At 32.7% G+C, this 13,579-nt stretch overlaps 2 non-coding genes across 2 annotated transcripts; both read right to left on the reverse strand.

Annotated features, from left to right (window-relative positions):
* Window positions 1-6,605: 6,605 nt before the first annotated feature.
* Window positions 6,606-6,816, reverse strand: LOC143568758 (small nucleolar RNA U3). The gene has a single exon (XR_013141621.1). It is a non-coding gene; the product is annotated as a small nucleolar RNA U3 (small nucleolar RNA).
* Window positions 6,817-12,996: 6,180 nt separating this feature from the next.
* LOC143568759 (small nucleolar RNA U3) lies at window positions 12,997-13,207 on the reverse strand. Its single transcript, XR_013141622.1, has one exon. It is a non-coding gene; the product is annotated as a small nucleolar RNA U3 (small nucleolar RNA).
* Window positions 13,208-13,579: the final 372 nt, after the last annotated feature.

Raw genomic sequence — 13,579 nt, forward strand, 5'->3', positions numbered from 1 at the left:
TTAGCCTTGTCTCATGTCTATGGAGAATTGGAGATCGTATGGTGTACGCTAAGGCTTGTGTGTTAATAAAGGTGTTTGTCTTTGTACATTTCAATACAACTAATTGAATCTTGATTTCCGCAACTACATATATATTGCTTGTTGATCGAGACGTTTGAGTATTTTGATTAATAATAATAATATGAAAGTTTTCGGTTGAAACTTAATAGTTAGGTATAGTCTAAGTGAATTTACCAAAAATGTTAGATGACGGAATTCCGAACAAATCCCGTACCCAAAACTTGAAACGTGTATACGGGTATGAGACTAGGAATTAGACTAGTTTTAAAAAACGTTACAGATATGGGATAAGTATGATATCGGATGATACCGATATACCCTGAAGCGTACTATCCATTTACCTACAAATATTTTTGTAAACATTTATTTTATTGTCCTTGAGTAATATAGAAATCTAATTTATGTTTCTTATTTATTTGGTTACAAACATTTTAAAAGAAAGAAGTAAAATAGTAAGAATTGTGTTGTCCTAACATGTAAATTTTAACAAAATATTTGGTATACTGATAGCCCGACAGTTATGAGGCTAGATATGGCACACAATTTATCAATATAGGATTGAGACTACTAACATTCTTCCTATTTTCATCCTAACCGATAGTGCAAACGGGACATGCATATAAGGTAGATAAAGTGATGGTATACATGACAATATTAGGATGGTATTCGCCTGTTTAGACCGTTCTTTGTGGAGGGGCTTCGTCGCCCCTCTACGTCATCGTCACGTACATAGGAAACAAGGCTTCAAAGCCCCTCTTCAAAACGTCCCGTTTTGATTTAATGTATGTTTTACCATGCTATATATATTTATATATGTATGTGTTTGTGAGAGAGGGAGAAAGATAAAAACACATGGCCCCACCACCCCCTTCACCGTCCGTCTTCACCACACCGCCCCCTTATACCGCCCCTCGGCGATATACAAAGCCTATGCCGCCCCTTTGTCCCCCGCTATGCCACCCACAAAGAATGGTCTTAGGATTGGGATGCCTATGCTGTTATAACATATAATTGAAAGATTGATGTGATAACTACTAAAAATGCTTTGTAGTGTATTCCTTACAAAAGGGGGTTTTTTTTTTTTTGTCTTAAATAAAGAAAAAGTTCCTTTTTTATATTTTAATTTTTCAATCGGTTAAATTAACCATTTTCCTAAAGTGTTTATATAAAACGTTTATTTTAAGAATATATATATTTAAAGAGACAATGAAATATTTATATACACACATGTAGGGGCATGTTATTATACAAATGACGCCTAACGTACGAAGTATAGAAAGGTCTTTCTTGTCATAATTACACATAAAGTAAAACAATTACGCAACATATATATATGTATACATACATGTTAAATAAATTACACAACATATATAACTAATTCGTACAAAAATTACTCGACATGTAATAATCAGGAGTTTCATGCGACAAGAGATTCCCTACTAGTCTAAAGGGTAAATTTTATAGGGTCGCAATTAGATCTGCGATATTATATGAAACAGATTGCTGGGCTCTTAAGAAGTCATATGCGCGTAAGCTAGAGGTAGCAAGATGAGAATGCTAAGGTGGATATGTAGATACACAAGAGTGAACCGAATAAGAAATTATGTTTTTCGAGAGAGATTAGGGGCTGCTAACATGTCAGATAATATAAGAGAAAGGGATATTGAGATGGTTTGGATATGTGAAGAGAAGAGAGACGACGGCTCTTGCTCGATCTGTAGAAACTATTAATATAGAGGGGAGGAGGGATAGAGGACGTCCCAAGTTGACTTGGGCCGAAAAGATTAAGCATGATTTGCTAGATTTGCACCTCTTCGAGGACATGGTTGAGGATAGAAATTCTTGAAGACGTAAGATTAAGGTTAAGGACTTTTAGGAGAAATGTAAAGTTTTGACTAGAATTATATCATAGTGAGCTTTTTCTTTACCTTATTTCGAGTGATAAAATTATTATTATAACTAGGATATAGCCCGTGTAATACACGGGTGGTTAAAAAATGCAACAAAAAAATTAAATTTAATAATAGACATAATCATACTTTATGAATTCATAAGATATAAATAATGATGAATAAAATTTTATAGTTTATAAATATATAAAAACCTTATTTAATACAACATTTAAAGTTATATTTGTAACTTTCTTAGTAATTATATAAATGGTAATAGTATTAAAATTAAATAGTTTATTATGTGTAAATTATAATTTTAGAAATTATTGAGGTGGAATCCTATGTGGATAGCTTAGTTAAATATCATGTGAAAACTATGTATTGCTTTAATATAGTAGTTAGATTAGATATCCTATTCTTAAATTAGTATTTTATAGCATATATTTAGTATTCATTACTAATATCACTATTTTTTAATCTATTTTACTACGACTACTTTAATTATAATTATTTTACTGTTACCTATTTTTTTTATTATAGGCATATGTTTTCCTTTATCGTCTAAAAGTTTAGTATTGAACTTGGTGTTTCTTTTACTTAATCCCATGCATATGGTTTTGGAGTCAGGGGTTTCTCTGGAAGCAGCATCTCTATTCTTTGGGATGAAGGTACGGTTTGCCTACATCCCACCCTTTCCAAACCCTGCTACACAGCTTTGCTATTTGTGAGATTTTACTAGATATGGTTGTTGTTGTTTGTTGTAATAATAATCAGGCAAAAAAAAACAAACAAACAAAAAACAAAAACAAACTATGCAGGTCATAAAATAATCACGCAACCTATGTTTCATCCTTCGTATGCTTTATGTGTTAAGAGCCCTTCGTATTTAAACATTAATACATTGTGATTTGCTTAACATTACTAACATAGAGATAGAGATGAGAGTAAACCAGTTACTAAGAACATACTAAGGGGTTGTTTGGCAAGTGCTAAGCCATTAAGTGCTGAATCAATAAGACGTCTGAATAATTAAGAGAATCTGAACCAATAAGTGCTGAACCAGTAAAGTGTTGATTGTTTGGACCTCTGAATGATTGTGCAGAATGACTATTTTACCCTCTAAACAATTTCGTAGTGAATGAAATATATCTGTTTAGCCATAGCTCCTAATAATTGTACTGAGTGACCAAAACTTTCATTATAACCAACCAAAATACACCTTGAAACAAACTTTCAATATAACCAACCAATGTTAGTTACATAAAACAAACTCATATGTTAATTATCTGTTAAAAACCGCCGACACATAACTGTGCACAACATTTAAATGCAACAAAAACATTAATAAATACAAAAACAAGATTTTTTTATCCCATTAAGGTACACAAGATATTCTTCTTGATCTGATCCGAGACTTCATACCCGAGCTGCACTACGACGAAGCCTTATCTACACATAATTATACCGTATAAGTGTTTGCATAATCATGTACAAGTGTAGAGCATAAAAATTTAATTAAAAGTTAAAAAAATATACATCTATAAATGTTCAATCGTAAGTTCAACTCATAGAGCATCGTTTATTTACATATCCCAAATCGACTATTCGTATATCCTTAATGAACCTTATCATCAAGATGTCATTCTATAAGTTCTTACAAAACATTCTTTTCAGTATTCCCATACATGTTCTAATTACCCAATATGCACTGATATATGCCTAAAAGTTAAAATTTTATACAAAAATGTTTGAAGTATACAAAGAAGTTTAAAAGTACCACAAGTATATGAATGTCTAAACATGAAAGTACTATACAATAACTTCTTGAAGTCTTGAACCAACTTCTTCATTATTGCTACCCGAACAGATGCATTCACACTTGCAACCTAAACCGTAAAATTACCTAACAAAACACAGTTACATTAATCAAACTTGTAAACAGTCACTGTGCGACGCTGTGGGTTTTACATTTGTAATGATTTGCTAAACCAATTGAGTAACCATAAGCAAATTTACAAGAACATAACCAATTAGCAAAAACACAAATTACCTTACCACGTTAAGCTAAGTACGAATTATGAAAATTTTGTTGCTGACCTGAAAGTTACATTCAAATTGTTAATCCATCCATTGCACATCATCCTCATCTTAGCACCAACCAATTTTTGTTACTGACCTGAAAGTTATATTCATGAATGGACTTAAATGACGGACAACTAAAAGAATTAACAAATGGACTCTTGATACATTTATAAATGGCAAAGTGAAACCTTCTAGGATTATTAGGGTTAACCCAACACTTGAAAACGCAAACGATTAACCAAGAATAATCGTAATCCCATAGTAGTTTGTGGCAGGTTAATCAGGTGTGTGTAATCTAATTGGGGTGGCTTGTGGTTAGGTGGGTTATTTGGTTTCAGATAAAACAACGGGCGAACTCAAAGATAAGACCTTTTATAAAAGAGTCGGGCAGTTGGCTAAAGCTCAACTAAATGGGCTGTAATGCTTATAGGAGTGACAACTTTTTCAGATAATCACAAGTTAAACTTCAATTCAACCAAAGATGATAAGAATACACCAAAGCAAGCTACCAATGAAGCTCAAAACAAACATTACTGGTATAAATTACAATCAGGGTTTATCAAGACTATTTCACAAACACCTGGTATGCACCCACAAAATACTAAAAAAAAGTTTGCATAACCATAAATTTAACTACAATTCAACCATAGACGATAACAATACACTAAAACTAGTTATTAATGAGCCATAAAATAAAGATTAGTAACAAAAAAAAAAGGAGTAATTACTAGCAGATATGATAAGAATACGTATAAATAATGTATCAAAAAGAAGGTTAAATATCATCACCTCTTCGTCAATGTAAGGCTGAGGAGAAGTAGAGACGACAGGTAGTGGGCTTCGCGGGTCATTGAGCCTGGTTATTAGAAATAGATGTCTTGTTCGGGGTCCGGCGGCGGTGTAGAGGTGAAGATTGGTGATGAAGATCAGTGGTCAAGAACGGGATGGAAGATGGTGTGGAGGTGGAGGGCATATTGGTCTGCTGGATGATTCAGAGATGTTTAATTTTAAGCAACCAAACACATCTATGTTATGTCTGACCATGGTTTTATCCAGACCCAACCAAACACACCCTAAGATTATGGGAAATTGAAAGATAAGGTGGAGTGATGATGTGACGATTTATTTGGGAAAAAATGGATAAAATTTCACCGGATTTAGGTGAAATGCAAAAAGCAAAACAAGCAACCAGGTTCATGAATTCACTATCCTTTTGGGTTTCTTTTGGTTGAATGGTTTCATTAATGATTTTGCAAATTTGATTAACAAATGTCATGACTGAAGAACAAAGTATAGCTCTATTAATAAAATAAATTCTGTCAGGAAATGGTTTAGAATATGGGACCTGCTAATAAAACACCCATCTTCAAAATTCAAACACTATCTATACGAGTCGTATAGGCTTCCGTACACTGACAACCACCAGTTTTTGACCAAATTCTTAAACGAGTCGTATGACTTATACGAGATGGGGCTGGTATTTATACGAGTTGTATGGCATATACTACTCGTATAATGCCCACACACCCTCTATACGACTAGTATAGCCTATACGAGTTGTATGTGGCATGCTATGCTATGTGGTATTATTACTTCTATTATTATGTGATTTGTATGTGTAATTATAGATTCAAAATAATATAGTTAAACATGATAGCATTACATAAATTAGATATATTAGATAAATAGCAAATGACGGTGTCACAAAATATTTTTGTTGTTTATTTATGTTACTTTTTAACTACAGCCACTTTACAATAGATTAACAAAAATCAATCTATCATAGTGGCTCTTCTACGTTTTGCCTTGATTGATTCACATGATGCATGGGTTCGAATCATTGTTGATTCAATTTTTTGTTTTCCTTTTTTAGTTTATTATTTTTGCAAATAAAAAATTTTGCAATTACTTTGCATGTGCTCAGGCATAAAGCTGTCATGTTACATGAAAATTCAAATTCATCTCGTATAGCCCATACAACTCGTATGGGGGGTTACTCGTATACCCCTTCTCGTATTAAAGTGTCAACAGGTTCTGACATAAAGCTGACTTCTATACAACTAATATAAGCTATACGAGTCGTATAGATAGGAAAAGATGTCCAAACAGTAAAATGGGTGTAGAAATAGAGAAAGCCTTTGAATATTCATCAATCAATCAAATGGTTTGAGATAACTTGTTTTTATTCTTTTGTTCATAATCATAGATCACACCTCTCTTCTTGAGAAGCATCAACAATATGTTCCTGATAATGCCACTCGGTCCAACATATAGTTAAAAGAATCTTCACGAAATATAGGAGGCTTTGAGCGTAGTTAAAAAAAATATAGTTAAAAGAATCTTCACGAAATATAGACAAAAGGAGGCTTTGAGCGTAGTTAAAAGATTCTTCAAGAAATATAGAACAAGGAGGCTTTGAGCATAGTTAAAAAAAAGGTAATTAGTTAAAAGAATCTTCACAAAATATAGACAAAAGGAGGCTTTGGACGTAGTTAAAAAAAATATAGTTAAAAGAATCATCACGAAATATAGACAAAAGGAGGTTTGAGCGTTGTTAAAGAAAAAAGTAGTTGTCCGTCAGACAACCATGTAACCATGCCAAGACCAAAAAATGGACTAGCAACGATCCTCTACTGAGCCATGATACAAACCATGGGCTCCGTTAATCACGCTCTGGTTACATGGTCTCAGTTCATCAACCGGAGATGGGTTTCTATCTTCTTAGGGATCAAGGATACAAAAATACAAGCCTATAGAACAAATCCTGTTCAAGTAAGGTCATGCTATTCGACCTTCCTACCTTGCTTATATGATGGCTTTTATTTATGTTGCCATCCAATGTGGGATAAAACCATTGCAGTTTGTCAAGACCAAAAGGTCAAAACAATGACAGTACCTATAAGATTGGAGATTATTTGACCTTTTATTTGTACTTCATGAATCTGTGGTATCTTTTTGAAACCCCAAATTCTGAGGCACGAAAAGAAAATCTTGGTCAATCATAAGAAATGTACAATATTTAATGCATGTGTACAAGTCTTTGTAAGCTTGTTACGGAAACTGCCACTATAGAGTTAGAGCTTGTTCCATTATATCCGTTTCTCCTGAATACTATTAGTTTTCTGGTTTTGTTATATTACCTAAAAGAATTTATAGTTTTGTTATATGAGTTAAAGAATTTCAACAAGACACAAATGTTGTTAGCAGTGGCGCATTGGCACTCAGTTGGTAGGTGGCATGATTTCAGTTTCAGTCCATTGCTTTTTACATTTTCTTTTGTATTAATGTCTGTGAATCCTTCTTTTTGTTTATGTAGTTCTATAAATGTAAATGTGATACATAACATGCACATCTGCTTCTGTAAATACTACATAATTAGGGGTATGCATGGGTCGCGGCTGGTAGGTATTGGGCAAAAGCTAGGATTGTAAACAAGTTGACTGAACAAAATGTTTTATGCCCGTTCGTTTTTATTAACTAAACGAGCATAAAAAGAACTTCCCACAGAACGGTTCACGAACAGTTCACTGAATGTTTGGTTCGTTTAGAGGCATGTCCGAACCAAAGAACGAAATTACGGCTTTTTAACTTTTGAAAATCGTCCAGTTTCAGTTTTTGATTAGGTTCCATTCGATTTCAGTTTTGCCATTTGGGGTTGTAAGTTTTGGGCTAAAAAAAAACTGTTGGCAAAAATTAACAAATTTTGACCTAATATTTTTTGTTAGTTAATAATTAATCGGTTATTATACATTTTGGCTAAAATATTTGGGTTAACTATATTAAATTAATTCAAACTAGTTAAAATTCAAAATAACAAATGAAATATATAAGTTTAGTTCGATTTGATTTTTGTTTTATTTACCCATAAAACTTAAACGAACCAAAAGTTCGGTTTTTATGAAAACATAAAAACTAAACCGTTGGTCTTTGTTTCGTTTCAGATCAGTATTTTCGGTTACATGCAAATCTAGTACAATCAACACATCTATGGCATCTTGTTAAGGTTAATGCTGATGCACATTAACTTTTGACAAAAAATTAATATCCAATTTAAGTTTCTTAAACCCGATTTATAAAAACATAAAGATAAAAAAGTTAGATAAATTAATTGATGACCATAGAAGGGAAAATCTATATCATACGAAAATGGGCAAAAAAAATGATTAGTTGTCTGTAAGACAACCATGTAACCATGCAACCAAAGGAAAATCTATATAATGGGCAAAAAAAATAATAATTGTCTGTCAGGCAACCATGTAACCATGCCAAGACCAAGATAATGGCTGACATGTCTACTTAGGAATCAAGAATACAAAGGTACGAGCCTATAGAACAGATCCTGTTCAAGTAAGGTCGTGCTATTAGACCTTCCTACCTTGCTTATATCATGGCTTTTATTTATGTTGCCATCCGATGTGGGACAAAACCATCACGGAGCCTATTAGATTTCGGAGATTATCACATCCCAAAATCAGTGTACAAAATATTTAATTCGTGAGTACATGTATAGACGTATAGTAGCATTAATTGTATATTGTTTCTTTTGTTATAGTATTAACCGTATTGATTTATTCCTTGACTCTAACCTTCTTGACTAGCTAATTGTGACATTGACTATTTACAATTTCCTAAGATAACTTTGACCCCTATGTGTACATAAAGGGTGTCATGCCTATGTTATTCTTTGTATCAACCAAAATAGTCCCTTTGTCATAATAAGAAAAGTTGTGTGAAAACCCATTATGGGTCAAAAACCTTTGTTTGATCAAGGACCCTAGAATTCCTGATGTAAATAGACATTGAAAATGATAATTTCCTTTCACGTATTTACATATAGTGTATGATTTCTAATCTTTGTAGCGTTACATAATCTACAAATGATAAATGATGATTGAAGAAGAAGAATGATTTTCCTTTCACATATTCACTAAAACTTACATGTAAGCTCCATTTTCAAGAATTCAAGAACAAACAGATTAATTGAAGAAGATTGTGCTTACAAAATGATAAATGATGATGTTTCTTTTTTACCTTTTGACTCAAAATGGAGAAGTCTCCCCCTTTGACAAAGTCAAAATATGGGTTCCTAAATACCCTTTTCTAGTCCCTTGAAATTAACTAAGTTTTAAAGAGGTTTGCATTTGAATGTTCCATTTCTGAATTTAGATATTAACAACTTATCTCTTCTTTTAGACATTATTTTAAGGGGTACTTACATATTTTCCCTTCCTAAACTTTGAAATTACATATTTCTCCAAATCATGCTTAAAAAGCATTGTACATTTTGCATTAAAAACTTGTATTTTGAGGAGATATGTAATTTCAAGGTTTAGGAAGGAGAAATATGTAAAAATTCCTTATTTTAATATCAGAGTTACAATATATAAACAAAAAAGAAGAAATTTCTTTATGAATATTTACAATTTTAACATATATAAATTCATTGATACACTAATGTCATTTATCGACCCATGAGACCAAACTTGCATTTGCGGTGGCATGGAATGTACATGTATTCAATTTGCACATCTCCTAAGACATAGTTGAGGATATGAATTCTTTGAGACATAAGATTAATGTTAATGACTTTTAGGAGAAAAGTAGAGTTTTCATTAGAATTATATCATAGTGGGCTATTTCTTTACCTTATTTCAAGTGATAAATTATTTATTACTATAATATCATATTCTTAAATTAGTATTTTATAACATATATTTAGTATTCATTATTAATATCACTATTTTTTAATCTATTTTTACTACGACTACTTTAATTATAATTATTTTAGTATTACCTATTTTTTTATTTATTATAGGTATATGTTTTTTCTTTATGGTCTAAAGATTTAGTGTTGAACTTGGTGTTTCTTTTACTTGGTCTCATACATATGGTTTTGGAGTAAGGATCTTTCTGGAAACAACCTTTCTATTCTTTGGGATGGAGGTAAGGTTTGTCTGCATCTCACCCTCTCCAGCCCCTGCTAACAGTTTTGTTATTGGTGGGATTTTTACTGGATATGGTGGTTGTTGTTTGTTTGTTGTAATAATAATCAAGCAAAAAAAACAAACAAACTATGCAACTTATAAATAATCACGCAACCTATATTTAATCCTTCGTACGCTTTGTGTGTTAAGAGCCCTTCGTATTTAAACATTAATATATTTTGATTTGCTTAACGTTACTAACTATAGAGATGAGAGTAAACCAGATACTAAGAGTATACGAAGTCGTCCCGATTAAGAGAAATTGGGAGATAAGGTGGAGGTGTTTTTGTGATGATGTGGCGATTTATATGAGGAAATGGATAAATTTGAAACTTGCGAATTTTCACCGGATTCAGGTGAAATGCAAAAAGAAAAAAAAGCAACCAGGTTCGGGAATTTACTATCCTTTTGGGTTTCCTTTGGTTGAATGGTTCCATGAATGATTTTGCAATTTTGACAAATAAATGTCAACCCACGAACAAAGTATACCTCTCTTAATAAAATAAATTCTGTCCGTAAATAGTTTAGAATATTCATCAATCAACCAAATGGTGAAATGGTTTGAGATAACTGGTTTTTATTTTTATTTTTTTTTTCATAATCATAGATCACATCTTTCTTCTTGAGAAGCATCAACAATGTGTTCCAGGGAATGCCACTCAGTCCAGCGCCGGCTCCGAGAAAGCAAAAAAACTTTTGGGACAAATGCAAAAAAAATTTTGGGCCTTAAGTAAAGGGAGTATTTTGTTATGTTTAAACAGTTTAATTTTTATATTGGCTTACTTGGTTATAATTTAGGTTGTGTAAAAAACTTTTGTATATAAAAGAATTAAGGATGTCTCAAGTGAGGCTAGAACCTACAAACTCTTGGTTATAAGTAATACCCATTTTCCACTAGACCAAACTAGTAGTTATATAATTGTGTTTAAACAATAAATATACATATTGTTTTTAATAAAAAGTACATATATTTTTGTTCAAAAAAAAAATTCAGGCTTAGCGGGGTGTCGGGCCTGTGGCCGTCGACCACCCTGCCACCCCCAAGGGGTCGGCCCTGACTCAGTCCAACATATAGTTAAAAGAATCTTCACAAAATATAGACAAAACGACGACACAATCTACTCAGTCCAACATATAGTTAAAAGAATCTTCACGAAATATAGACAGAAGAACGACACAATCTCGTTGAGGCTTTGAGCGTAACTAGTTAAAAAAAATGATAATTGCCAGTCAGACAACCATGTAACCGTGCCAAGACCAAAAAAATGGACCGACAACGATCCTCTACCAAGCCATGGACCAAACCACGGGCTCTGTTAATCACGCTCTGATTACATGGTCTCGGTTGAGGCTTTGAGCGTAACTAGTTAAAAAAATTGGTAATTGTTCGTCAAACAACCATGTAACCGTGCCAAGACGAAAAAGATAGACTGGCAACGATCCTCAACCAAGTCAGAGATACAAGCCTACTAAACAGATCCTATTCAAGTAAAGTCATGCTATTTGATCTTCCTACCTTGCTTATAAGATGGCTTCAATTTTTGTTGGCAGCCGATGTGGGACAAAACCATTGCCGTTTATCAAGACCAAAAGGTCAAAACAATGACAGTACCTATTAGATTGGAGATTATTTGACCTTTTGTTTGTACTTCATAAGAAATGTACAATCTTTAATGCATGTGTACTAGTCTTTGTAAGCTTGTTACAGAAACTGCCACTATAGAGTTAAGAGCTTGTTACATTATATCCGTTCTCCTGAATACTATTAGTTTTCTGGTTTTGTTATATTAGCTAAAAGAATTTCAACAAGACACAAATGTTGTTAGCAGCGGCACATGGGTCGGTGTTGGTAGGTATTGGGGAAAAACTAGGCTTGTAAACAAGTTGAACGAGAACAGACATGGCATCTTAGTGTTCGTTTCTTTAACTTTTACCAAACAAATGATCGAATACGAACAGTTAAACGAATTGGGGTTTCTTGTTCGTGTTCGTTCATTGAGAAAATAAGTGTGTTCATATTCTATGTTTGCTCGCTAATAGTATAATTGTATAAACGAACATTTCTCAAACGTAATCAGCCATTCTGAAAATAATATAATTGAACATAGATGAACAAATATAAACGAACATGACTGAGCAAACACCAGTTAAAAGTAAAAGTGAATATTAGTTTGTTGGGCGAAAAAGATATTAAAAAATTGGACTATGAACGTAAACAAACGGATATAAACGAACGTTCATGAACGAAACATGTGGTCATGTTCAGTCGGCTTACTAACTGAACAAAATGTTTTATGCTCTCTTGTTTTTATTAACTAAACAAACATAAAAAGAACTACCCACAGAACTGTTCACGAACAGTTCACTGACTGTTTGGTTAGTTTAGAGGCATGTCCAAACCAAAAAACAAAATTTCGGCCTTTTAACTTTTGAAAATCGTCCAGTTTCAGTTTTTGATTAGGTTCCGTTCAATTTCAGTTTTGCCATTTGCGGTTGAAAGTTTTAGGCTGAAAAAAAAATTGTTGGCAAAAATTTGCGAATTTTGGCCTAATATTTTTTGTTAGTTAATATTTAATCGGTTATTATACATTTTGGCTAAAATATTTGGGTTAACTATATTAAATTAATTCAAACTAGTTAAAATTCAAAATAAAAAATGAAATATTAATTCAAAATTTTATATAAAAAAATGAAATATATAAAAAATGAAAACAAGAAAACATTAAACTAAACCGTTCGTTTTTGTTTCGTTTCAGATCAGTATTTTCGGTTACATACAAATCTAGTACAAATAATCAACACATCTCTGGCATCTTGTTAAGGTTAATGCTGATGCACATTAACTTTTGACGAAAAATTGATATCCAATTTAAGCTTCTTAAACCCAATTTATAAAAACATAAAGATAAAAAGTTAGATAAATTAAAATTAGTCAGGGAAATCTATATCGTAAAAAAATGGACAAAAAAATGATTAATTGTCTGTCAGACAACCATGAGACCATGCCAAAATCCATCAGATGGGCCGGCAACGATCAGTATTGAGCCATGGTCAAGACCATGAAGCTCCATTAATCACGCTCTGGTCACACGGTCCTAGCTCATCAACCAGCATGGGTTTCTGTCTTCTTAGGAATCAAGAATACTGACGTACGAGCCTATAGAACATATCTTGTTCAAGTAAGGTCGTGATGTTGAGTCTTCCTACTAGGGCTGTTCACGAGCCGAGCCGAACCGAGCGAAGGCTTGCTCGTTGCTTGGCTCGTTTACAACCGAACCGAACCGAACGACTGAAATTCGAACCGAGCGAAAAACAAAACCAGCCAAAATCGAACCGAGCATTTTTCGATCGAACATCGAGCGATTTCGAGCATTTTTTTTATTTCTTTTTCACTTTAAAATTTTCAATAAGAAACAAGTTTGAAGGCTGTAAATAATATATTTTGTAAAAAAATTAGTAGTTTTTAGACAAACGTATAATAGTTGTAAATTTTTATAAGAAAGAAGTTTGAAGTGAGATATAATGAACATGTAAACAAACTTTTAGTATTCCGAAATCTTG

This window comes from Bidens hawaiensis, unplaced genomic scaffold (assembly GCF_021521415.1).
Source record: "Bidens hawaiensis isolate Kalapana, Puna unplaced genomic scaffold, B.hawaiensis_p1.1 tig00024225_1, whole genome shotgun sequence".
NCBI lineage: Eukaryota > Viridiplantae > Streptophyta > Magnoliopsida > Asterales > Asteraceae > Bidens > Bidens hawaiensis.